The 22790-nt window shown below is 40.9% G+C and overlaps 1 long non-coding RNA gene across 2 annotated transcripts in view; it reads right to left on the reverse strand.

Moving 5' to 3' along the window:
- LOC120638628 overlaps positions 1 to 22790 on the reverse strand; it is a 136272-nt gene that overhangs the window by 41612 nt on the left and 71870 nt on the right. Inside the window, exon 3 of one of the 2 annotated variants that reach the window (XR_005660387.1) lies at positions 7037 to 7423. The exons of the other annotated variant lie outside the window; for it this stretch is intronic. This is a non-coding gene — a long non-coding RNA (uncharacterized LOC120638628). Of the gene's footprint in view, positions 1 to 7036; positions 7424 to 22790 lie in introns of those variants that run through there. 2 annotated transcript variants of the gene reach the window in all.

Here is a 22790-nt window from a genome sequence, read left to right on the forward strand (position 1 = left end):
TGTTCAAGCGGAGAAAGAGCAGGAAATCTGCTTTTCATTTGGAGAGGGCCAAAGATGCCTGGACCTGCCTGGACGTGTGAGGTCACGATGTAATGATAGAATGACGCCACCCATCGTGAGATCAAATGCCCTCGGGAGTGGTCTCTGTTGCTGGCTCCAAGCGGTTGCTGCCCCTGTAGACTCTTTTCGCCCAGTTCCAAGAACCGCTGTATGGTCAGAGGAGGCATGAGCGGGTAGCAGAGACCCACTTCTCGGCTAGAGCGGTGCGCAAGGCAAACAGAAGGATGGAGATGATGCCCTAAGGCTGTGATTGCTACCAAGTCTCTGCCACAGCGTGGCAGAAGTAATGGGACCCAGCAGAAAGTGCGCAGAGGCCTGGGTTCCAATCCCAGCTCCGCTATTAGTCTGCTGTGTGACTTTAGTCAAGTCACTTAACTGCTCTGTGCCTCGGTTTATTTCATCCGGAACATGAGGATGAAATACCTGTCTCTCCCCTCTTAGATTGGGAGCCCCACGTGTGACAAGGACTTTACCTGACCTGATTACCTACTCCAATGTTTAATACGGTGCTTGGCACATACTAAGCACCTGATAATTACCATGATAACTCTAATTATTAGGTTTTGGCTACAGAGCAGTGCTGCCTTCTGCTGGCAACCCCGGGGCTTGCCCTGCGTTAGACAACTGTTGCTCTGTTCTCCCCTTTGGAAGTGGAGTGAGCTTGGTTTAGCCACATTGACAAGAATAATAACAATGGTGGTATTTGTTAAGCACTTACTATGTGCAGAGCACTGTTCTAAGCGCTGGGGGAGATACAAGGTCATCAGGTTGTCCCAGGTGAGGCTCACAGTCTTCATCCCCATTTTACAGATGAGGTAACTGAGGCACAGAGAAGTGAAGTGACTTGCCCACAGTCACAGAGCTGACAAGTGGCAGAGCCGGGAATCGAACCCATGACCTCTGACTCCCAAGCCCGGGCTCTTTCCACTGAGCCACGCTGACATTCTTCCCCTCTTTATCTGAAGTGATCTTTTTTTTCTTTTTTAAATGGCATTTCTTAAGTGCTTCCTACGTGCCAGGCACTGGAATAAGGGCTGGGGTATTCATTCATTCATTCAATAGTATTTATTGAGCGCTTACTATGTGCAGAGCACTGTACTAAGCGCTGGGGATGAACAAGTCGGCAACAGATAGAGACAGTCCCTGCCGTTTGACGGGCTTACAGTCTAATCGGGGGAGACGGACAGACAAGAACAATGGCAATAAACAGCGTCAAGGGGAAGAACATCTCGTAAAACCAATGGCAAAGATACAAGCTAACACAGTCCATCTCCCACAGATGAGGTAACTGAAGGACAGAGAAGTTAAGTGACTTGTCCAAGGTCATTCATTCAATCATTCGTATTGAGCGCTCCCTGTGTGCAGAGGCCTGTACTAAGCGCTTGCAAAGTACAGTACAGCAGACAAATGGCAGAGCTGGGATTAGAAACCAGGACCTTATGATTCCCAGGCCCGTGCTCCATTCACAAGGCCATGCTGCTTCTCGGCCAGGCTCCTAAAACTGAGCTTTATTTTCAAGCAACAAGGACATGGTTGGTTATCAGAGGAACCGGTGCTCAGGGTCGTGCGTAGAAGTGATGGCCCTGGTGGGGAGCGAGTTAGTCTTCACTCGCTGTGACACAACCACATCAGTCATCAGTTTGTTCTGGAGGGCAGTTGGAAGCAAGCAGAGTCGGTTTCCCAATGATCGGGTTTCTTCCCACTCCTCCTTGCCTCTAAACCACCACTGTGCTGATCCAAGTATTTGTCATATCCCGGCTTGACTAGTGAATCAACCTCTCTGCTGACCTCCCTGCCTCCAGTCTCTCCCCTATCTAATCCATTATTCATTTTGCTGCCCCGACCACTTTTTCTAAAATGTCATTCTGCCCCAAATTCCCCAGGCCTGTTCTCTGCTTCTACCTCCCTCCTTGCCCCAGCTAACACTCCCCATCATCTGGCGGCGCCGTTGACTTTTGTGAGCTAATAATCAATTTATCTGCATAGACTGGAACTAAGTCCAACATCTCCTAAAAGCAGATTCTTACAAATCTCCTATCTCAGGATTACCTATCTCGTGATTTCTTCCAGATCAACTGCCACGTTGATATTGTATCGACCATGGTCCCTTGTGGTATTTATTAAGCACTTACTATGGGTCAAGCCCTATTCTACACAATAGGGTAGATATAAAACAATCAGATCAGACACTGTCCGATTCTCCCCTTTCACTCCAAACAAATTAGCCCGATTAAGGATTGTGTAGAAAAAGTGTTAGGAAGGAAAAGAAAATGGGTTTTTTTTTTCCTCTCACAATACTTCATATCTGATTTCTTTTTCAGGGGATAACAAAGGTGACGCCTGTATATATTAGTTGTAACCAATCCACGCCTTACACAGTAGTTTATGAATAAAAAACCTTACATTTTCATGCCCGCTGAATGACATCTAAGACCAAATACACTCTTACAATTAAAGCCTAGTTAGTTTCATCTTTATCAGCATTATATCGCCAACCCGAGCAGTATAAAATGCCTATTTTGTACAAATCACAGTACCTGGTGAACAAAAGAGTATTTACCTACGATCCCTGACCTTAAGTAGGGAAAAAAAGACGGCACAAATTCACAATCGTACATTTCTTTTTTTAAAGGCCCGAGAGCATGATGCCAGAAACATAGGCAAGAACTGATAGGCAAGAACTGACAGAAGACATACCTAAGTGCTGAGGCTCTTGGAGTAGACTAGGAGACTGAAAGGGTTAATCTGGAAAGGGCTGCATGCGCTTTTCAGTAGGGTTTTGAAGGAAGGGAAAGCTGGCATACTGAAGAGGGGGATTAGGGGATGGCTCTCTCTCTAATGTATCTCCCCCGGCCTCCAATACCTGGACGGGCTGAAGAATTGGAAATTGAGTGGTTAGTTTTACAAATGGCTTTCAGCAGCCTTCTCCATAAACACTCTCCTTAGCCCTGGATGCCCAGCCTAAAGAAGTTACTAATGAACTTTATCTCTGAGGAACTGATAGTGATAAGTACCAAAGCTTGACCACCCACAGGCCACAGCTGTCTCAGAAAAAGGATAGGAAATCATTATCAAATTAAGGGCTGGATGGACCTCCGGACTAACCAACCTGTGATGTGACATCCCTTCTGCGCATTTGATCTGATTATCTGAGGCAAAGGAAGGAGGGAAATACACTCATTTTCATTTCAAACACAAGGTCTCCCCCACACAAACACACACACAACCATGGGTTTTCACAGTTAAACCGCTTTAGGGAATAGTTCCGCACTGTCTTTCTCCACCGAGAATGGAAGCCGTAGCTCTACGGTTTTAGTTATAAATAAAAAATAAAAAGAAAAGAAAAATCATTTAAAATAAAAGGAAAATGTTAAAAATGGGGACGCAGCATGACTTAGTCAAAAGAGCATGAGCCTGGGATCAGAGGACCTTGGTTCTAATCTCAGCTCTGCCAATTGTCTGCTGTGAGACCTTGGGCAAGTCACTTAACTTCCCTGTGCCTCGGTTTCTCCGACGGTAAAATAGGGATTCAACAACTGTTATCCCTCCTACTTGTACTGTGAACCCCATAATGGGACAGGGACTGTGTCCAACCTGATTAACTTGTATCTGCCACAGCGCTTAGTGCTTGACACATAGTAAGCACTTCATAAATCCTATAATAAATACATACATAAATAAAATGCATAAGATGCATAAAACCCAGGAACTCACCTGGAAACTCTCTCTGGGGATTGGAAGAGCCTGCATAGCAGTATCATGGTTGACAAGGGTGGAAAGGGCACGGCCCAAGAAATGAATCATCAGCCTTGTCAGCTTCTATTTTGTCGATAGAAAAAAAATGATGTAAAATCTCAATGCCCACTGGAGTTTTCTCGGGCTTTCCAAGGATCCCCATTTCTTCTCCTCCCCACCCCCTTCATTGCAGAAGCTAAAATTGGTGAAAAGTCCATTTTGTTTTCTCCTAGGAAAAAGCCAGCGGTCCATCTCTCTTGACTCATTAGAGCATAGTATGAGGAGATATAGTTAAAAGACTTGCCTGGTGCTGGGAGAGACAGTGTGGGCCACTGGGAATAAGCCATAGTCTCATAAAACCCAAGGAGATGAAGAACACGTTTGCCTCCTCCTTTTAGGGCACATGTTTTAACAAGAAATTCAGCGATTGAACAAGCTTGGGAATCCCCAAATTGCAAGTGATATGTGCTGGGAGGAAATGTCCTCTGTGGTTAGCTAGTGGAGCTTTTTTCTTTCTAAATATTTATTTCTAATCACTGCTTTAAACTGGCAGAACACAATGAAACGTCTTTCACTCTTGCCCCATAATAATGTCCAAAATATCCAACTGTTAACAAAGGTGCCCGAGAAAATTACTTCCAAAGATTTTTATCAAGTGAGAGTTGAGGCTATCTGCATCTCATTTTGTTCTGTCTAATCAGCTCCCTTGATCCTCACTTCCCTGCTACTTATGTAATCCTATTTTTTGCCTTCCAGATATCTCCTGGATGACTGAAATCTTTGTTGACTTGATTTAGTCATATTCCTGATTGTCTGTCCCACCTGAAACCCACACTCTACCTTCTGAGATATCAAAACCTCCTGGGTTCTAATCCCAGCTCTGCCACCGGCCTGCTAAGCAACCCTGGTCAGGCCATTAAACTTCTCTGTGTCTCCGTTTTCTCAGCTCTAAGAAGGGAATATTGTGTGGTCTTAGATTATGAGCCTGGTGGGACGGAACTGTGTCTGATCTGATTATTTTGGATCTAGCCCAGCTCTAAGCACAGAACAATGATAGTGTGTATTTAGTCCTTACTATGAGCCAAGTACTGTGCTAAGTGATAGGGTAGATACAAGATAGTCAGATCAGATACAGTGCCTATCCTACACTTGAGTTCACAGTCTAGGAAGAAGAGCAGGCATTTTATCACTGTTTAACAGAAGGGAAAACTGAGGCTTGGAGAAGTTAAGTGACTTGCCCAAGACCCCACAGCGGACAAGTGGTGGAGCCTGAACTGGGACCCAGGTCTTCCGATGCCCATTAATGTGCTCCTTCCACTGGACCACAATCCCTCTCGAGTGATCGGTAAATGTCGTAATAATTATTCCCGTTGAATAGGTTCACATTTATAAATGGCGGATTCTATCCTAGTTTTTGTTTGAAAGCGAGGTTCTTGAGTGTTTGAAAATGGCAGCCAATCAATCAATGGTATTTACGGAGCACTTACTTGGTGCAGAGCACTGTACTAGTGCTTGGGAGAGTATAATCCAGTTAATAGACATAAGAGAAGCAATATAGCCTAGTGGAAAGAGCCCAGGCCGGGGAGTCAGAGGACCTGGGCTGTAATCCCAACTCTACCACTTGTCTGCTGTTTGACCTTGGGCAAGTCATCATTTCATCATTTAACTTCTCTGTACCTCAGTTCTCTCCCTCCTACTTGGGGTGTGAGCCCCGTGAGGGACTAGATGATCCTGTTTCTACCCCAATGCTCAGTAAATTGTTTGGCACATATAAAAAAAAATGTTGGTATTTGTTAAGCACTTACTATGTGCAGAGCACTGTTCTAAGTGCTGGGGTAGATACAGGGTAATCAGGTTGTCCCGCATGAGGGTCACAGTCTTAATCCCCATTTTACAGATGAGGGAACTGAGTCCCAGAGAAGTGAAGTGACTTGCCCACAGTCACACAGCTGACAAATGGCAGAGCTGGGATTCGAACCCGTGACCTCTGGCTCCAAGCCCATGCTCTTTCCACTGAGCCACACTGCTTCTCTGTGCTTCACCAATTCCACAATTATGACATTGATCCCGGCCCTCACAAATGACAGAATGAATATTCTGCTTAGCAGCTTCCTGTCGGCAGACATAGCAGTGGTAAGCAGTATATTGTTTAGTTTAGGGTATCCAATTCCAACGGTAATGCAGAACAATAATATTCAAAATTTAGTAGAGCACAGGCCTGGGAGTCAGAAGGTCATGGTTTTTTACCCCAGCTCGGCCACTTGTCTGCTGTGTGACCTTGGGCTAGTCACCTCTCTTCTCTGGGCCTCAGTTACTTCATCTGGAATATGGGGATTGAGACTGTGAGCCCCACATGGGACAGGGACTGTGTCCAACCCAATTTGCATGTATCCACCCCAGCACTTAGTACAATGCCTGGCACATAGTAAGCGCTTAACAAATACCACAATTATTATTATAAGCAAAACCAAAAATAAGCAAATATAAAATAACCTTTCTAGTTACCGAAGAGAAGTCTACAGAGTTCTCCAAGGAGGAAAGAAAAAGTTCATAAGACACTTAAAAATGACCAAAACTTCCAGATGTCAACATTCCAAAATGCACTTTGATTTGCTTGATGACGGTAGAGACTGACAATTCATTTCACAAATAAAGTCCACTCAACTGTAGTAGAATTAAGAGGATTCAGGAGACAAGTCTATCTTGGCAAAGAAATTAAATATGTATTAACTTTTATAAAATTAAGTCTTTACTGGTTTCTTTTAACCAGGTTTAAGGCTATTATTCCAAAGCGATGATTTAGAATTCTGGTAGAACACTGAAAATGTGTACCTTATGTATACCATTCATTGAACTCTGGAGAATAGGGATTCCCAATCTGTGATTATTAAAATTCAATGCTGCCATCTCCTCTGTCCACAACATTGAGATGAGGTGTAAAAGATGTCTGATAAAGCCTCCTACCATCTGTCTCTGCTCTGCTCAGCCTTGCTCCACCTCCTTCTCCCACCCCCTGGCCAAACCTTATCACCTTTTGTTGGTAAACTGAAAGATGTTCACCTCCTATGTTGAACTTTATCAGACCGGTCCTCCCATCTTTTCCCCATTTCCTACCCCTCCTCCGACAAAGTGTTTTGAACTAGAAGTGTGCTATTACTGAAGACATTTTAACCGAACGAGAATATGATGAAAAATAATCCTGAATGAAGCACGGGAACACCTCCAGGCTAAGAAGTTTGCTAAATCAATCAACGGTGTTTATTGAGAGCTTACTAAAGAAAGCAGAACTGATGTCTCTCTTGCGGAATGATGTGAGGCAAAGTAGGATCTTTCTACAATACGCGGGGATTTCTCTATGTGGCGTTGGAAGCGGCAGCTCGGTCGCGTGCTTCTGCAAGTTACTGTACGGTTTTCGGTCATCTATTTCCAGCTCACATATTGTCCATTTCAGGAAAGGGTAGAGGAGTTGAGATGACAGAACGAGAGGAGTAGTAGTTACTCTGACTCAGACTCTCAGGCTACTGCGGTGAAGGCTTCATGTCAGTGGACTAGTCGCTCCCTCTCTTTCAGTATGAAATTGGCATGATTCATCTTTCCTCAAAGTTAAAAAAAAGATTTCTGGTTACTGCTGGAAAAGTAAAAATAAGCACCTGTGAGTACCGTGTTGGAGGTTACAATATCAAGACTGTATTTAATGGTGAGGCAGCATTTCCATTCTTAAAATCCTATTTTCTGTTTCCTTCTCAAAATACAGATTACCCAGTTCTTCCACCTAACCTTTTTAAGAGCGTTTGAAGTCCCACTGGGGTTTCAAGGGGTGAAGCTCTGTATGGGATGGATTGGGGGTGGGGTGAGGCTCTGGCACCGTCCATCCTCTCTTCGGTCCAAGGCCGACGAGGGAAGACAAATTTAGTCTGCAATTGGCCCTAAAGGTAAATTTTAAAAATAAAGTTTCTCTTGTGCACTGTGGCTGGGGTGGCCTGGAGCCCAGAGCAGGGAAGCCCTGCCCAACACTTACCAGGAAAAAGTAAACAAACATTTAAACCTTGTCTTTTGTTTAGCCTTTAGCTCAGCAGAGGGGAGATAAAGTCGGAACAAAAAACAACATTTAAATATTCATTTAATCCCTCTTTTTCTCCTCCTCTGGTTCGAAAAGGACTTTGTAGCTAGACCCAGCCTATGTAAACTCCTCCCGGGGAAACCTTTCCTATCTTTTCAGGACTGTCTTTCCTGAAAATAGTCACTGAGACAATTTGACATTGTTCCCTAAGAGGACGAATTCAGCTTGCTTGGAAAAGACACCGAAGTAAAACTGGTTTAAATTTCCCCACTTCGGTATACCGCGATGGCGATTGCTTGACTGTCTTATAATAATTGTGATACTTTTTAAGCATTTTCTCTCTGCCAAGCCCTGTAGTAAGCGTTGCGACAGAAACAATATAAGACAAAAAAGTCCCCGTTCCGAGGGTCTAAGGGTAATATGCTAAGAATAATAATTGTGATATTTCTAAAGCGATTACTTTGAGCCAAGCGCTGTACTGAGTGCTGGGGTAGAAATAATATAAGCAAGATTGGATGGCGGACTCACCGTCTAAAATCATATCTCAAGCCATCCCTCACCCAAGCGCACTGCTGAGACGCAGTCAGAGCCTAACCCCATCTTAGAGAACCCCCATCTTGTCTGCTGTGTGACCTTGGGCAAGTCACTTAATTTCTCTGTGCCTAAGTGACTTCTTCTGTAAAATGGGGTTTAAGATTGTGAGCCCCATGTGGGACAACCTGATAACCTTGTATTATAATAATAATAATGTTGGTATTTGTTAAGTGCTTTCTATGTGCTAAGCACTGTTCTAAGTGCTGGGGAAGATACAAGGTAATCAGGTTGTCCCATGTAGGGCTCACAGTCTTCATCCCTATTTTACAGATGAGGTAACTGAGACACAGAGAAGTTAAGTGATTTACCGAGGTCGCACAGTTGATAAGCGGTGGAGCCCGGGCTCTTTCCACTAAGCCACGCTACTTCTCTATCTACCCCAGTGCTTAGAACGGTGCCTGGCACATAGTACAGCGCTAAACAAATACCATCATCATCATCAATGAAACTGCTAAAAAAACCACTCAGAAATCAAACACTTTTTAGCAGCACCTTCGAAATGTGAAGAAACTTGCCTGATCTTTTCCCTATTTTTGGGGAAAATTGGAGTTGGAGGAGGTATAGATATGCAGAAACCTGATACCTTTCCTGAAGCTAATGAAAGGCAACATGACCTAGTGGAAAAACACATTGGCTGGGAAATTAGGGGACCTGGGCTCTAATCCCAGTTCTGTTGTTTGCCTGCTGGGTCATCTTGGGCAAGTCACTTAACTTCTCTGTGCCTCACTTTCCTCCTCTGTAAAATTCAAAACGTGTTCTCCTCCTGTTTAGACTGTGAACCCCCTATGGGAGAGGGTAATGTGTTTGAATTGATTATAATGTATCTATCCCAGTGCTTAGTACAGAGCTTAACATAAGACATTATTATTATTATAATTACTATTATTAATGGAACAAGGAACACCACTATAGAATAGTATGAAGATTAACTTGAAGAAAAAGAAAAATCACCATGTATCAAAACCAGATCCCATTAGGATGTGTTAAGTAGTTTCCAGATGTAAAGAATTATATGTAAACATAGACAATTCAGCACAGTAATTAGTGCAGAAGGATGACTGGAAAATAAGAATAAAGATGAAGAAAGCATATGGAAAGAGTTGATAGGCCAGCTGCAACACTTGTCCAGATGAAAATGGAAAATCTTATATCTTGTTACAAATGTGAGACCTCATAGAATACTATGGAGGCTACAGAAAATAAACCTACGCTTTCCTGCTTGTGGCTATAACAGTACGGTCACACTGAAAGCACTCAATAAATATCATTGATTGATTGATTGATTACAGATCATTCTGCAAAGAATTTCCATGCAGACCACTTTAGACTTTGTCCTAAAATAGCAATTTCAGCTTCTTAGCAGGAAACATAAAATTGCATTTCCAACAGTCCCTGACAATTCTTTTGCTCTTAAAATTCCTTTCTTCAGCCTTTTTTCTATCCAAGCTTACTGGACTGACCAGGACAGCATAAAACTCACTTTACTTTCAATTTCCACCTATCAATCAATCAAGGCAGTAACTGTACTACTTTGCTACTATTGCAAGGACATTAGGAAGATATGTTTTTAAATAATAATAAAATATGGCCAATAAAGTCCTAATTGGGAATATGTTGCTCTGATAAAAACAGGGAGCTGGCTGAGAAAAATCCAGTTTCTAAACATGTAAATTTAATTGCTATAATTATTCAATCCATCATGTATTTTCATCTCTCAATTGAAAACATAAAGATTCTCTGATCAATAATGCTCCAAAAATTTATTTCACCTTGTTAGTTTTAATTGCTTGCCTTCAGAGAACAACTAGCTTGCAGTACAATCATCTTTCAAGTTAAACAGAGCAAAGTTGGCTCTGTACGACTCAGAGACTTTCATATTTGCATGACGAATTCCAAAGACAATTCCTTTCTTTAGGTCCCTCTTGCTTCAGTAGGGAAACTATGAAGAAGCATAAAAACCTAAAGCTTTGAGCTCATTCTATTTTACAGAAAAGTCAAATCATTTCACACATTTAAGTGTCTCTTTTATTATTAATTTGTCACTCCAGAGAATCTATATTGACTATGGAACCAAGTGTGAAATTACTAAAACTTGGGTGAAAGGAAATATTAGAGATAGTGGTAAAACTCCCTATTACAGGAAAATCAGTCATTTACTGAGTGCTTACTGTGTTCAGAGCACTGAACTAAATGCTTGGGAGACTATAGTATAACATAATTGGTAAATACATATTACCTATCTTTAAAAGACTGTTTTTAAGCCTTCATAGAAGAGGAGGAATTAGGAGGAGGAGGAAGAAATCAATTTTGTGTCAGTTATAGAAGGTGAGAGACTGCATCTTGTAAGCCCTTCCCATTGACCCATAAACTCCCCAAGGGCAGGGACTGTGTCTTCTAACTTTCTATTATATTCTCTCAAGGAATTAGTATGATGCTCTGCACAAACTAGGTAATCAGTAAATACTATGAACTGATTCCACTTCTATTATATGTTCCCAAGTGCCTAAAATATTTCTTTGAGACATCCTATTCCAGTATCAATCCAAAATCTAGCAATAGCCCAATCTCGTTTTTGAAAGAAATGCTCTATATTGGAACAAGAATAATGGCATTCATAATAATAGCAATTAATAATAATTGTGGTATTTGCTGAGCGCTATGTGCCAAGCACTGTACCAAACACTGAAATAGATATTATATAATCAGGTTCCACATGGGGCTCACAGTCCAAGTAGGAGGGAGAACGGGGATTCAATCCCCATTCTGTAGTTGAGGGAATTTAGGCACAGAGAGGTTAAGTGATTTGCCCAAGGCTATACAGCAGGAATCCAGGTCCTCTGCCTCTCAGGTCTGTGCTCTTTCCATTATTATTATTGATAAACTATTTGGATAGATGACAGTTTTCTAGGGAAACTACATGCTATTTACAGAATGGGAAGATAAAATAGCCCAGAAAAAAAAAGATGCTATTTAAAAATAATTAAACCTTCCAGAGAGCACATTCTCAAACATATATTGATTCTATTAACAGTGGAGACACTGAAAATTCCTAAATTGGGGTGTTGACCGTAGCCAAATTAGACTCAATTAACAAATTTCATGCATTCATTTAGATTCATTTTGGCAACACACACTTAGACAACCCTTAATCAAATTAACCCTAACTTTAAAAGAATGATTTAGGTGGTAGAAATCAGGTTAAATCAAATAAAACCTAAAAATCTGTAGTCCTATATTTAAGTATTTAAGCAGCATAATTGGCACAAAGTATAGCTGGGGGAGAAGGGAGAAAGGAGGTTGGGGGGGGGGCGGTACCTAGTAAGCTTTGCTTTAACATCTATCACCTGCTGATTTAACTACATTACATTCCTATTTCTATTATCACCCTAAAATCTAAAGTTGGCATTGAGAAGATTTATTATTCAACTCAATATTTATTTTCTGCTTTCCTAAATCCTCCAATCTATGTAAACCCAGGTACCACTTCTGCAAGTGATTCCTCCATTTTCATGTAGCACTATCTTTGTTTTAGAAGATGTGTTCAGTACCAGCACTTGCATTCATGCATCCAATGCAAAAATTAAGATTTTCACTGTCATTTTTAAAGGGCCAAAGGATTATTCAATTTATCCAGTCTATAAAAACCCCAGGGTGGGAAGAGGAGAACAGGTCTGTTCTGAATAAGGAAACAGATACCAACAAGTTATGTGACTGACAACACACCCACCCCCTTCCCCCCAACACCCCACCAGCAAATCAGTGAACAGAGAAAGGTAGGATTGGAATTCCAAATTCTTCCCCCCCACCCCCCAACACCACCACTCCTAGGCACAATTTACTAGGAATGTAATAAAGAGAGGAGCAGTGAAGAGATTTTCAAAACCCTGGCTTCATCCAGAAAACTCTTAAGGGTTCATAAAAATGGCAGCATATTCAAAACACAACAGCTCAACCCCAACAGATTACACTGTAGAGAAAAACAGAAAGAACAGTGAGTGCGAAGGGGAGAATACAGATATTGTCCCTTAGGCAGGGAAATGTTCAGAGGTTTCCAAGACACCTAAAGCTCCGGGGTCCCCTAGGAGCCCTCGGATGTCTGAAACAGCCTCCTTCCTTCTGACTGATGCCATGAGAGTCAGGTCTGTCTGTGCAACTTTTATGGCAGAGTGGGTGTTGTGCCATTTTGCTATCACAGACTGTTTGCTATGAATGGTGAGGTACCCAAAGACAGCTCCCTCCAAGTAATAATAATGTTCGTATTTGTTAAGCACTTACTATGTGCAGAGCACTGTTCTAAGCTCCGGGGTAGATACAGGGTCATCAGGTTGTCCCATGTGGGGCTCATAGTTTTAATCCCCATTTTACAGATGAGGTAACTGAGGCACAGAGAAGTTAAGTGACTTGTCCACAGTCACACAGCTGACAAGTGGCAGAGCAGGGATGTTAGCATGCATTATTTTTTTACATTGATATTTTAGATTGCTAAGCTTTACTATCCCTTCACTGTTGTTTGTATCAAATTCTTATTGTTATATTTTTCTTTCTTCCCCTACTTATTGAGTTCCTTGTGAGACAGGAACTGTGCACCAAGTGATTTTGCTATTTTTGCTTGGCACTTGGTATGCCATTAATGTATGCAGTATGCCTTCTGCCTCCTTTTTGTCTGAAGCTTCTTTGCACTTAATATCCGGCAGACAACTACTCTCCCCATCTTCAAACCCCTTCTGAATAATAATAATAATTATGGTGTTTGTAAAGCACTTATTATGTGCCAAACACCGCACTAAGCTCTGGGGTGGAGACCGGCAAATAGGGTTGGATCCGGGCCCTTCTCCCATATGGGGCTCATAGTCTCATTCACCATTGAAATCCCATCTCCTCCAGGTCTTCCTGATTTATCCCTCCCCCTCATCAGTACTCCCACTTCGGTGGTCTTAACTCATTGGATTCATTCAATTTATCTAAATCCCATCACAGATAATTAAGGAGGATAAGCGGATGCTTGTAAAATGACAAATTTTATAGCCTCTCAGTATTGCCATTTTCATTTCTCGCCTTGTAAAGAGTCTCTGGAACTTGGAATGGCAATTCTAGAAACTGGGCAAATTCATTAAGAGTTCCTTAAGGTACCTCAGTCTTAAAGAACAGCACAGGGCATTTCAACCTCCTGTAGGTGTGTTCCAGTTTAATCAACATGGATAATATCCCTCTCCTCTGAGACTGATTTCTGTCTATGACACCTCTTATTACTAGTGGAACCCCTGCCGAGATCAAACGAATTCCCCGACTCCAGTAAAACATGAGTATCTATCTTGTCACTATCAGTTAAAAGAGTGAGGCTGAGCATTCCTTTCTGTTTGGGAAAATGCAGGTTTAGAGAAAGTCTGATTACAAACAATGAGTGAACCTCTGAGGTGGAAGAAAGGGGAGGGGAAAAACCTTCAACACAAACACTCTCACTGAGTCAAACCAATTAGGGTCCCTGACGATTTTAATATGAATCAGCCCAAGGAAATATCACAAACACTTTCCTTTAGCAAATAGTGAAGAGATAGAGTTGAGGGAAGTTTGGACTGGATAAAAGGAAAGCATATTGAGATGACTTTTCTCCAAACCAAACCGAAGCTGAAAATGCTATTCGCCGTGATTTTCTTTTCTACCTACTTGACTCTATAGAATAGAAAAGTGTTTAACTGTGGCTCAGAACCAGGCTTTGATTGCTTTGAGGTGGTCTGAACATCACCAACTCCCTGCATTTAATCGTCCTTTTGTGTTCTCCGGTTGTAGTTAAAGAAAAGAAAAGCCACTTTCTGGGGAAAGGGAAATCAATCAGTGACATTTGCTGAATGCTTACTGTGTGCAGAGCACTGTATTAAGCGCTTGAGAGAGTACAATGTAACAAAATTGATAGATACTTTCCCTGCCCACAAAGGCCTTACAGTGTAGACGGCAGATTCCTTCAATTCCAGAAATGCAGGAACTATCAATTCCCATCCAAAATAAACTTCTTCGGGAAGTTTGAATGATATTATCTCTAGGCCGTATGCTCACTGTGAGCAGGGAATGTATCTAACTGCTCTGTCATTTCCCAAGCACTTAGTACAGTGCTCTGCATAGTAAGTGCTCAATAAAGACCATTGATTGATATTATTCCATTCAATACCTTAGGTATAAGTGCCAACCTATAGAGACCAAGACTTTTCTTATCAAGAATATTTAATTGTAAAATTGGAGCCTGGCTTATGGTGAAGCCTACTGAATCATTTCTATTTGGTTATTTTTGGTCTACTTGAAACAATAATGCAAGACATACAGAAGGCTGAGAGACAGTTTCGAGTGATCTCAGTGAAGAATCATGGCTATGAACTTGTGGCACAGCTCAGATGACATAAGAGTTGACAAAGCAAGTAGGGCAGAGGCAAGGCCAGGATAAGATGATGAGGTCTATAAAAATCATCCCTTCAAGCCAACACACTGTACTAAGCACTTGGGACACATTCCCTGCCCCAGATAGGATTCCATTTTTACAACTTTCACTGTTTGGACTCTGGGAGGACAAAAATATGCAGAGGAAAATATTTTTATCATTCAAAGTTTCAAGCAAATAGTATTAGATGCCAGAAAACAGATTTTGTTCATGGAAATGAGAATTCAGAGTGGGCAGAGAGAATGATGTTCTAAGATTTTGGTGAGGTCTTTTCTCAAGATAAAAAGTTCAAAGGGTCTTAGGCTATGAGTTTTACATCTGCCCCAAGCTAAATTCCCTTGTATTACTGCACTATAGGTTCATTTTTTTAGGGTGGCAAGTTTGGACTTTTCCCTTTACTGCTTCCAGGGTCTGGATTTAGTCTAACCAGCCATTGTCACTCCTTATACCTAATGAGAACCATTTGTTAGATTTTCCGGTAAAAAGAGAAAAATCTATGGTTTGCCACAATTCCAACATGACAACTTAAAAATATCATTGTATTTGTCCTTAGCTTGAGAACAACATTAACTGTGAACCTCCCACATGTTCTAAAGGGTTCCCTGTCTTTATGGATGAAACTGATCATCAGTTAGCCACACAAGTTTCCTGTTATTTTTGCTGAAATAGGTAATGCTCCTTTTAACTCCTTCAAAGAGAAAGTCATAGTGCATCTGAAATCTAAGTTGGAGTGACTTATGAATAGGTATGAATTAGATTTGAATGACATAAGCAAGTACCACTTCCATTTTCATTACCATTTCCCTCTCATGGTTTCCAAAATGGATTTTCATTTGGTCTAAAGTTTACCAAGTTTCTTCTTATCATCATAATAATCATAATGATGTTGGTATTTGTTAAGCACTTACTGTGTGCAGAGCACTGTTCTAAGCGCTGGGATAGATACAGGGTAATCAGTTTGTTCCACATAAGGCTCACAGTCTTCATCCCCATTTTACAGATGAGGTAACTGAGACCACAGAGAAGTTAAGTGACTTGCCCACAGTCACACAGCTGCCAAGTGGAAGAGGCAGGATTCAAACCCATGACCTCTGACTCCCAAGCCCGGGCTCTTTCCACCAAACTAATCAAGGTGGCAGTAGTTTCAGGAAAATGTGTATTGCCCAACTGGAATTATGAGACTGAAAAAAGGTGGGATTTTTTTCCATTTTAAATCACTAATTTAAAATTCCCTTTTTTCATAAACTTAATTCCAAGTATGAAAAATTCATGTAGGGGACTCCATGAATATCTTAGTTGAATTTTTCACTGTAGACTCACTAACAGAACACACAAAGCATGTTGCGATTAGATCCATGGCAATAAGTAGGTGAGAGCTTTTTAATTCACTAAAAATAACAATGAATTCCCTGAAATATTCTCAATAGACTAAATTTAGTTAATCCTAGTTTATTCTTTTTCCTCATTTTTCTTACTCCTTTTTCATACAGAGTGAACCAAATTTAATTGTCTTAAACTAAACAAAGACAATGTCTGAAATAGTTTAAACCCAAAGACAAAAAATGCAATTATTTTTTCACAACAATGTGAACCCACTCATTTTCCCAATGCAATATAAAAGGGAGCCGTATATATTTGAGAGTACATTTATTGGATTAAATTGGATTAAATCAAAACTTCTTGCACAGAAATGCATGCCACTTGTACCAGACTTTGTTTCATTCTTAAAATCTCATATCCTTATTTCCCAGTTCACAACTTCTTTGGTGATTTCTCTCTCCAGAAATTCTCCAGAAACCAACTAGTACAATGGGTAATTTGAGGCAACTGCTTCAGTCTCTTATCATTGCTGGGCTAAATGCCAAGAGAACATGGAAAGTGATCCAAGACTTTTGAAGGACCTCCAAGACCCATTTCGTACTTCATAGCCAAAATAAAAAAGATTTTGCCACCGATAGTGGCAATTTATTTTGCCAAAATCAGATTAGGGGCATGCTGACCTAAGGTTGTAAAGTCATTATCCCCATCAATGAAACTGAGATTTCACATGATTTGTTCCAGTTCCCATTCTCAAATTGTAGATCGGAACATCAATTAAGTTTTTTCTTTCCACCTCCTGGCCTAGTTAATGCTTTGTCTTTTCTACTTCCAAATGCCCCTAATTTTTGTTTCATCTGTCCCACCAAGACTCAACCCGTCAGTCAGTCAGTCAACAGTATTTACTGAGAATTTACTGTATGCAGAGCACTGTACTAAGCACTTGGGAGAGTACAGCAGACACATTACCTGCTCACTACTGTCCATTACCAACTCACATTGCTTGAATAGCTCCAAAGAACAACAGAGATCCACCAGAGCTTTCTCCACCAAAACACACTCTCTCCATATTGAGTTTTCCTCTGGTCTTTGATAATCAATAGTGATTTTTCACTTTCATTTCTATTTTATGCCACAATGCTCTTTTTTCACCTTCACAACCCTCCTCAAAATTCTGATACCTCTGATCAGCCTAGACTTTTCTTTTCCCCTCCTTTTCAAGGAAAATAGTTTCCTTTAAAGTCCCTCAACTTAATTTCCTTCTCTTGCTTTTCATATTTTTACCTTGAATTTGTAAAGTGCATTTATAGTCCAAAGCACTTTCACATTACCTAGCCCAGTTTTATTAATAAGCATAAATAATAGTTGTGGTATTTGTAAAGTGTTTACTCTGTGCAAAGAGCACTGTAACAAATGCTGGGGTCAATACAAAATAATCGGGTAGGACACCGTCCCTATCCCACATGTGGCTCACAGCCTAAGAGGGAGGCAGATATTTAATCCCTATTTTAAGGATGAGAAAGCTGACACACAGAAAAGTTAAGTGATTTGCCCAAAGTCACACAGCAGTCAAGAGGCAGAGCAGGAATTAAAACCCAGGTCTCCAGACTCCCAGGCCCATAGTCTTTCCATTAGCCCAAACTACTTCTTCATTTTTTTCCTCACAACATCACTCTGAGGCATGGAGCGAAGGTATTAAGATCTACATTTTCTAGATGAGGAAACTGGGGTCCACAAAGGTTAAGTGACTTAACCAAGCCCACACAACATGCTCTCTAATTCAAAGCCCTCAACTGTGCTCTTGATTTTACATCCTCTCCCAGTCACCGTTCTTCCTCCATCCATCAACATTAAATTAACTCCCCTATTTCTAGTTCATTTCCATTTCCATTCAGGTGTTCCTCTTTCTTTAAAAGCATTTATGTCACCCTAAATCTCCCCCTAATTACCACACTACCCTTTTCACTTTCTTTACTTCCCAGCTCTTTGGAGAACCAGTGTCTCCTTTCACTTAAGCCAGCAAACATTACCGAGTGCCCACAATTTACTAGGTGCCATAAGGAATTACAAAAAAGTGGATGGTAGGGTTTCTGACATCAACGGAAGTACCAGTCTAAAGGAAGAAAACCCCATAGATAAATATATGCATAAAAGCAATCATCTGCAATTACACATGGAAGGGAATGGAAGTTGGTGCAGTCGATTTTTAAAGTGACTGGAATAGTTGAAACTGGCAGGGCTAGTCTTCAACAGAGGACGGAAGTGATCCTTAAGCAGCATTTGGAGGTTGGAAGAAATGAGGTGTCATGCGTAGAAGGAAAGGCTGTTTTCCAAGCAGGAGGAATTACAAGTCAAAGCCATAAATTGGTGGAAAAGGGAGGAACAGGTGAAGCAAGTGGGTTTGTAAGTTTGCCTAGTAGGAACAGATATCATAGGCAGTCAGGTGGGAGTTGGTGAGAAGAGGTAGATGAGGGTAACTGAGATTAATCAATGATATTTGAGCCCTTACTGTATGCAGAACACCATACTAAGATCTTGGGAGTGTACAATACAATATAATTGGTAGATATGTTCCCTGTCCACAACGAGCTTACAGACTAGAGAGAGGACTGTGTATTTTTGTTCTTGTAACTCCATGAAAACTGCACATCCTATAGTCATAAATGACTTTCATACAGCTAATTCCACAGGCCACCAACTACTCTTCCACTCTTCTTGAACTACCTGACACTTCTTCCACTGTAGATCATTTCCTTTCTTTTCCATGTTCCTCCTTAAATCCCTCATCATTCTGGGTTTTCTGAATGTTGTTCTCAATAATCTCTTCTTAAACATTCCTTTCAGAAGCTTAGCCTCTTCCTCTCACCCACTGCAACAGGGCAGCTCTGGCTCTTTTTGAGGCTTTCTGTTGTTTTTCCTCCAAATTATTTTTTTGGTGACCTCATTTACCCTGAGAGCTTGGCCTAGCATGTCGATAAAGGTGACCCTAAAACTGCTGCTTGGGCAGCTACTTTGAAAATTCTAATTTGATTGTGCTTCTGAAACTTTAACTAACAGAGTGCAGTTAACGCACCTTGAGATAGCCATTCAGAAACTGTTAGGATTCACATAAGATAGGATTAAAAAGAAGTCCCAAACCAACATGATCTGGGTTTTTGACACGTGGACCCTGCTTTCTGGTGGATCTGCTCCCTTTGGGTTGGGAAGTACAGTAAGTGCAGGGGGGTCAAATTGCTCAGCTTGACTTTGGCCCAATTAAAAGATCCATCCTCTTGACACCTAGCAGTCCTTTCCTGCCATCTGCTCTTTAGTGAAGCTAGCAGCACTTAGCACAGACACCAAAAACCCCTTTGCACAGGTAGTGTTACGGGTGGTAAAATAAAAGTGTGATGTACCAACAACTAACTAATTTGGCACTAAGGAACCCGTTCCTTTGGTATCTTTTCTGCCAGAACTTTTCTCATCATCTGCATTCATTCTTGCAGATAATCAATGGGGTGTGATAGAACAGATGGCTTAAGTCCTAAACAAAGCAGAGGAGAACAATTCTTGACAGGAGGACAGTCTAACAAAGGAGATAGACTCTGGATAATGCATGTTCTGGATGGCCACTGACAATCGGACAAAACCTCTCCCCTCACCGAGTCCTCCCAGAGAGATAAGATACCATAATAGAAAAGCAATCATCACCAAAATGCCATCAATTATGGAACAGCCACCGCAGTAGGGGATTGATTAAATATCTGCTCTGTTGAGACCTTGATATACTACGGGACTGACTTCTTGCATAGCCTCTACTGACAAGCGCCCGTTTTCAGCCTTTGAAGCAATGAGGCTCCCTTTCCCGGGCTCTTTCATCAGTTTTTGGGTCTGTGAAATTACCCTGCATAATATGCTTATTCAGGTTTTTATATCTGCGCACCTATTTTATTACCTTTTATAATGCATGCGAGGCAGGATCGGTTTGCAGCAGAACAAAGCTAATTACACCTTTCATTACCTAAATATAGCATAATGACAGAGTGTCATTCAAGTGTAGCATTGAGCTGAGAAACCTCATGGCAGGCCGAGACAATGACAGGGGTTATTCAGCTCGACCTGAATTGCAACTGGGATACAGAAGTGAGAGTCGCTCAAGGGCTAAACTGGGGCTATATAAACTACAGTATCAGTTTAACTCAGAAGAGCACACTGGTCTCATCCTATACTATGCATCTTTTCCCTTGTTTTAACTCATTTGAAATCAATAATAGTTACTAGAAAAATGGCAAAAGCTTTGGATGTGAAGCAAGAGCGACTTTGCCCAATTTAAAAGATTCAAGAGACTTGGGATCATGCAGAAACCCTATGCTGGAGTCACGGAGAATACCACCCCCCAAAAAAGCAAGAGAAATATCTAGCAGGAAGACAATATGAAATCACATCCAATTATGGGAGAGATTATACGTGGTTTCTATTAGAGGATCATTTGTCACTAATTATTCCTAAATCTTTTTTTCTATGCTTCAGGAATGAAAATTCTTAAGACTCTCTTAATGCTGCCTTCAACACTATATCTAGGGAGAAAGAGTTAATGTCACCATTTTTGATATTGAGAAAAAATTATTATTACTGTCCACACATTACTGGTAGTCTTTCTATGTGGAAAAAAATGCTATGTCTTTTTGTGAAGTAGTTTGGCCCCTAATCTTTGCATTTAGATTTTATAACAAAACAAATCTAACTTTACCCCTCTCAAATCCACCTTCTGGCCAGTATTTTCTTTAGCTTTACTATAGTTGATTTCAACTCTTTTTAATTTTCCCTTTTTCTTCAGCTTCAAGCACCTCATTTGCTTCTTTCTCAAGCTTTGGAATAATAATGCTATCAATTCAATGGACTGAGAACCTTTAAAATAAGTTATTTGAGCTGGTGGTTGGCTTAGGGAATGATTCTCCCCAAATCTTCAGTTCCTAGATATCTAATGAGGACTCTGACACATGCATGTTAACATATGGATGATAGCCCAGCTCAGGGCTACTGAAGGGCTCTGTCTCTCATCTGCATTTAGAATCTTAGACTTTGCTCTTAGAGAAATGCATCTCAGTGGAGGAGCTGACCTGAATCTCCTAATCCACAAAAAAGGTTAGTTGAAGAGGTAACGCTAACATCATGGTGAGTAAGAGACCTTATAAACCAAGTAATTGTGAAAGATTCTGCTTTTGTTTTTTAACTGAGTAGTCATATAAAACTGAGCAATTCATTCTCATTTGGCAAGATTATGTTTTCACTAATAACAATTAAAAAAACCCAGGAAAACATGAGGGTGGATTCTTGCTAAAATATGCTATCATATTCCTTAAGCATTTTGCCAATAATCTACATCTGGACCCAAAACACAGAATCTATGGAATTCTTCATCAGTACAGGAGTTGATTGTCAAGTTTATAGGTCTTCAGCCTCTTCAACCGATCATATTTATTAAGACCTTACTGTGTGCAGAGCATGCCATGAATTGTTAGCATTTCTGGCAGAGGATGGGTGAGGGGAAATATAAAGAAATGAATCACAAGTCAATCATCTATCAATCACTTTGGTAAAATGATCAATGAGGACTGAAACTATTACGAAAATGAAGTTCGGCGATTAACCTGATTATTCCGTTTAATCTTGTACCAATAGAATCAAAACTCGATTTTTTCCATTTTAGTGAATGCCATTTAGTTTACTGCTATGATAATTTACATCCCTTTCATTTCATAGGTAGTTTTGCTATTAAAAACAAGCACCTTCATTAAATTCAGGAGCTGCAACCATGACTGGGAATCCCCAGCCCCAGCTATGAAAGAAACGCATCCTTAGGCAGATGAAGCCGTCTATTGTAATTGAGAGATTTTCCAGCTAGTGAAGAGACAAGTATAATGCAAACTTGCAAGGAATAGTAGCAATTGTGTTTTTATGATTGTGGGAAGATTGAAATACTCCCTTTTCTGACAGGTGTTAAATTGTCCCATAATGAAAACGGGAGAAACTATAATTTGGACTTTACATTTTGTCACAGCAACAATAGTGCCAGTGTGGAAAAAATATGGCTGACATCATCAGCTACATTTTTCAGCATTATGTTAATATGAAAGAGAGATAGGTTCTCCTTTTATTGCTCAAATGAAATGTGGTCTAGTATATACCGGTTTCTATCATGCCTCAGCCTATATTTACAGTGCAACTGGGGTCACATTTTGTGACCCCAGACATAGCTATAAGACAGGTTGAATAATGAAAACACCAAACTGTAACAATTAAAGATGTTAAATCTCTTATTTTTCAAACACTGAGAGATGTGTCATAGTCTGGATCTGAACAGACTGAGAAGCAGCATGGCCTAGTGGCTAGAGCACGGGCCTGGGAGTTGAAGGCCCTGGGTTCTAATCCCAGCTGTATCACTTGTCTGCTAGGTGACCTTGGACAAGTCACTTCATTCCTCTGTAAAATGGAGATTAAGTCTGTGGGCCCCAGGTGGGACATGGACTATGTTCAACCTGATTTGCATGTATTACCGCAGTGCTTAATACAGTGCCTGACACCTGCCTGTTAAGTGCTCAGTAAATGCCATAAAAA

The sequence above is a fragment of the Ornithorhynchus anatinus genome, chromosome 9, assembly GCF_004115215.2.
Source record: "Ornithorhynchus anatinus isolate Pmale09 chromosome 9, mOrnAna1.pri.v4, whole genome shotgun sequence".
Classification (NCBI taxonomy): Eukaryota; Metazoa; Chordata; class Mammalia; order Monotremata; family Ornithorhynchidae; genus Ornithorhynchus; species Ornithorhynchus anatinus.